This window comes from Carcharhinus amblyrhynchos, chromosome 1 (genome assembly GCF_965287045.1).
Source record: "Carcharhinus amblyrhynchos chromosome 1, sCarAmb.v2.hapA, whole genome shotgun sequence".
Lineage (NCBI taxonomy): Eukaryota > Metazoa > Chordata > Chondrichthyes > Carcharhiniformes > Carcharhinidae > Carcharhinus > Carcharhinus amblyrhynchos.
In genome coordinates, this window is record NC_137324.1 from 13,516,304 (window position 1) to 13,521,574 (window position 5,271).

The following is a 5,271-nucleotide window of genomic DNA, read 5'->3' on the forward strand; positions in this document are numbered from 1 at the left end:
AAAATAGTAGGGGATTTTAACTTTCCCAATGTTGACTGGGGCAACCATAGTATTAAGGGCTTGGATGGATAAACATTTTTTGAGTGTATTCAGGAGGAATTTCTCATTCAGTATGTGGATGGCCCAACTAGAGATGGGGTACAACTTGACCTCCTCTTGGGAAATAAGGAAGGGCAGGTGACAGAAGTGTTAGTGAGGGATCACTTTTGGGACCAGTGACCATAATTCCATTAGCTTTAAGATAGCTATGGAGAATGATAGGTCTGGCCCAAAAGTTAAAATTCTAAATTGGAGCAAGGCCAATTTTGATGGTATTAGACAGGAAATTTCAAAAGCTGATTGGGAAGTCTGTTGGCAGGCAAAGGGGCAGCTGGTAAGTGGGAGGCTTTCAGAAGTGTGTTAGCCAGGATTCAGTGTAAACAGATTCCTCTTAGAGTGAAGGCCAAGGCTGATAGAAGTTGGGAATCCTGGATGACTTGGGATATTGAGGGCCTGGTCAAAAAGAAGCAGGCACATGACATGCATAGACAGCTGGGATCAAGTGGATTTCTTGAAAAGTATAGAGGCTGTTGGAGTAGAGGTAAGGGAGAAATCAGGAGGCCAAAAAGAGGACATTAGATTGCTTTGGCAGATAAGGCAAAGGAGAATTGAAGCTTCTCCAAATACATAATGAGCAAAAGAGTAACGAGGAAGATCAAGGATCTTCAAGGTTAAGGATCAACAAGGTTATCTATATGTGGATCCACAAGAGATGGGTGAGATCCTAAATGAAAATTTCTCACCAGTATTCACTATTGAGAAAGACATGGATGTTAGAGAAGGGATTGGTTTAGGTTAGTGGGTCATTGTTTTGTAACTGTTCGACGCAACATCGTGGGCCGAAGGGCCTGTTCTGCGCTGTAATGTTCTATGTTCTATGTTCTAACTTGAGGCAATAAATAGTGCTGCCTTGAGGAGTGTACATATTACAGAGAAGGAGATGCTGGAAGTTTTAAAGCTCATCAAGTTAGATAAATCCCCAAGACCTGATGAAGTGCATCCCAGGATGTTGTGGGAGACTACAGAGGAAATTGCGGGTCCCCTAAAAGAGACATTTGAATCAACAACTGTCAGACATAAGGTGCCTGAAGATTGGAGGGTGGCAAACGTTGTGCCTCTGTTTAAGAAAGGCTGCAGGGAAAAGCCTGGGAACTACAGGCCATTGAGCCTAATGTCTGTAGTGGATATGTTGTTGGAAGGTATTCTGAGAAACAGGACCTACAGGTATTTAGAGTGGCAAGGACTGATTAGGGACAGTCAGCATGGCTTTGTGAGTGAAAAATCACAAAGTTGATTGAGTTTTTTGAAGGAGTAACCAAGAAGATAGATGAGGGCAGTGCAGTTCATGTTGTCTACATAGACTTTAGCGAGGCCTTTGGCAAGGTACTGCATGGTAGGTTGTTGCACAAGATTAAATCTCACGGGATCCAAGGTGACGTAGTCGATTGAATATAACATTGGCTTGATGAAAACAGGGGGTGGATGTAGAGGGTTGTTTTTCAAACTGGAGCCCTGTGACTAATGGTGTTCCTCAGGGATCAGTACTGGGTCCACTGTTATTTGTCATTTATATTAATGATTTGAATGAGAATTTAGGAGGCATGGTTAGTAAGTTTGCAGATGACTCCAAGATTGGTGGCATAGTGGACAGTAAGGAAAGATTATCTAGGATTGCAAAGGGATCTTGATCAATTGGGCCAGTAGTCTGACAAATGGCAGATGGAGTTTAATTTAGATAAGCGTGAGGTGACGCATTTTGGTAGATCGAATCGGGGGAGGGACTTACTCAGTTGGGCAGGGCACTGGGGAGAGTTATAGAACAAAAAGATCTGGGGGTACATGTTCATAGCTCCTTGAAAGTGGAGTCACAGGTGGATAGGGTAGTGAAGAAGGCATTCGGCATGCTTGGTTTCACTGGGATGTCTTGTTGAAGTTGTACAAGACGTTGATAAGGCCACACTTGAATACTGTGGACAGTCTGGTCACCCTATTGTAGAAAGGATATTATTAAAGTAGAAAGAGTGCAGAAAAGATTTACTGGGATGTTACCAGGACTTGATGGTTTGAGTTATAAGGAGAGACTGGATAGACTGGGATTTTTTTTCCCTGGAGTGTAGGAGGCTTGAGGGTGATGTTATAAAGGTCTATAAAATAATGAGGGCATAGATAAGGCAGATAGCCAACATCTTTTCCCAAAGGAAGAGAGGGAATAGGTTTAAGGTGAGAGGGGTGAGATACAAAAGGATCCAGAGGAGCAGTTTTTCACACAGAGGGTGGTGAGTGTCTGGAATGAACTGCCAGCAGTGGTAGTAGGAGCAGGTACAATTTTATCCTTTAAAAAACATTTGGACAGTTACATGAGTAAGATGGGTATAGAGGGATATGGGCCAAATGTGGGTAATTGGGAATAGCTTAGTGCTAAAAACTGGGCAGCATGGTCAAGTTGGGTTGAAGGGCCTGTTTCCATGTTGTAAAGCTCTATTGTCACAAGTAGGCTTACATTAACACTGTGGAAATTCCCTAGTCGCCATCCTCCAGCACCTATTCACGTATACTGAGGGAGAATTTAGCATGGTCAATGTACCTAACCAGCACACCTTTCTGACTGTGGGAAAAACTGGAGCACCCGGAGGAAACCCCCACAGACACGGGGAGAATGTGAAAACTTCACATTGACAATGACCTAAGCCAGGAATTCCGGTCCTTAGCGCTGTGAGGCAGCAGAGTGAAACACTGTGCCATCTGCCAACTAGATTGATCTGGGATGGTGTCAAAAAGGGAGTTAGGGGTATAATCCACTTCAGGTGGAGTAGGCTCATAGGGTCAATTAGCCTACTCCTCCTCCTATTCCTTCTGACCTTATGCAAATACAACGCGGAGCCAGATAAGAAGATAAAAGCAAAATACTGCAGATGCTGCAAATCAGAAATAGAAACAGAAAATGCTTAAAAAGAGCTTTGAAGAGAGGAACGGAGTTAATGTTTTGAGTTCAATATGACTCTTCTTCAGAACATAAGGAGTATTAGGTCAGATCTCCAAAAGCTTGGTCAAAGCGACAGATTTTAAGCAGTGCCTTAAGGGAGGAAAGGAGATGGAGAAGGGATAACAGATTATTCAGAGAGTGGGGTCTTGGCAACCGTACGAGCAGCCACCAACTGCGGAGCAATTAAAATTGGGAATGCACAGGAGGCCAGAATTAGATGAGCCCAGACTGAAGAGGATCACACAAATAGGGAGGAGCAAAGCCGTGAAAAGGTCATAGAGTCACGGAGTCATATTCTGTAAACAAGGATGAGAATTTTGAAATTAAGGCTTGGCCAGAAACCAACGTAAGCCAGTGACCACCAGCTGGTGGGGGAGCTACACTTGGGGTGGAATTTTCCCACACTATCTGCCGCGGGAATCACAGTGGGCGAGGGGCGGACCATGGAAAGTTCTATTGACCTCAGGCGGTACCCTCCGGTTTTGGGGTGAACACGGCCAGAAAATCCTGCCCTTGGTGTGAGATAGGACTCAATCAGTAAGGGTCTTGGATGACTTCCAGTTTATGGAAAGTAGAATGTGCGAGACCAACTCTGAGTGATCTGGAATGGTCAAGTCTTGAGGCAGGAATATAGAAAATAGGAGCAGGATTGGCTATTCAGCCCTTGGAGCCTGCTTCACCATTCATTATGATCGTGATTGATTATTCAGCTCAGTGATCACTTACTACTTGCTCCCCCCCCGCCCCACCCATATCCTTTGATCCCTTTCATTCCAAGAATTATATCTAGCTCTTCTTGAAAATAGACAATATTTTGGCCTCAACCTACATTCTGTGGTAGAGAATTCCATAGGTTTACCGCTCTCTGGGCGAAGAAAATTCTCATCTCAGTCCTAAATAGTTCACGCCAAATCCTCAGATTGTGATCCTTGTTTTCCCCACATCAGAAACACCCTTCCTGTATTTACCCTGTGTAACTTTTAGAATTTTATTGGTTTCTATGAGATTCCCCCCTCATCTTATAAACTCCAGTGAGTACAACCCTATCTGACTCAATCTCTCTTCATGCATCAGTCCTGCTATCCCAGGACTCAGCCTGGTAAACCCTCACTGCACTCCCTCTATGGCAAGAACATCCTTCCTCAGATAAGGACACTAAAACTGCATGCAATAGTCCAGGTGTGGCCTCACCAAGGCCCTGTATAATTGCAGCAAGACATCCTATATTTAAATCCTCTCGCTATGAAGGCCAACATACATTTGCCTTCTTCACTGCCTACTGCATCTGCATGTGACCGTCAGTGACTGGTGTACAAGAACAACCAGGTCTCATTGCACATTCCCCCCCCTCAATCTATAGCCATTCAGATAATAATCTGCCTTTTTGTTTTTGCGCTCAAAGTGGATAATCTCACATTTATCCACATTATACTACATCTACCATGCATTTACCCACGCACTCAGCTTGTCCAAATCACAGTGAAGCATCTCTACATCCTCCTCACAGCTCACCTTCCCACCCAACTTTGTGCCACCTGCAAATTTGGAGATATTGCATTTAATTCCCTCATCTAAATCATTCATATATATCGTGAATAGCTGGAGCCCTAACACTGATCCATGCCGTATCCCACTAGTCACTGCCGCCACTTGGAAAAAGACCCATTTATTCCTACTCTTTGTTTCCTGTCTACCAACCAGTTTTCTATCCATGCACTTCTTCCAATCCCATGTCCTTTAATTTTACGCACTAATCTCTTATGTGGGACTTTGTTGAAAGTCTTCTGGAAGTCCAAATAAACTATATCCACTGGCTTCCCCTCATCGACTCTATTAATGACCTCTTTGAAGAAATCCAGTAGCATGATTTCTCTTTTGTTAACTCATGCTGACTCTGTCCCATCCTGCTGCTGTTTTACAAGTGCTCTGCTCTTCAATCTTTCAGAATGGACTCTAGCATTTTCCCCATTACCCACATCAGGCTGTCTGCTCTATATTTCTTTTTTTTTGTCTTGGAAGATGGCCACCAATGCACCCACTATTTCTAGAGCCACTTCCTTAAGTACTCTGGGATGTAGATTATCAGACCCTGGGGATTTATCCATTTTCAACGCCATCAATTTCCCCAATACCATTTCCTGACTAATCCTGATTCCTTTTTGTTCCACCCTCTCACTAAACCCTGTGTTCCCCAATATTTAAAATTTATTTATTAGTCACACAAGTAGGCTTACATTAACACTGCAAAT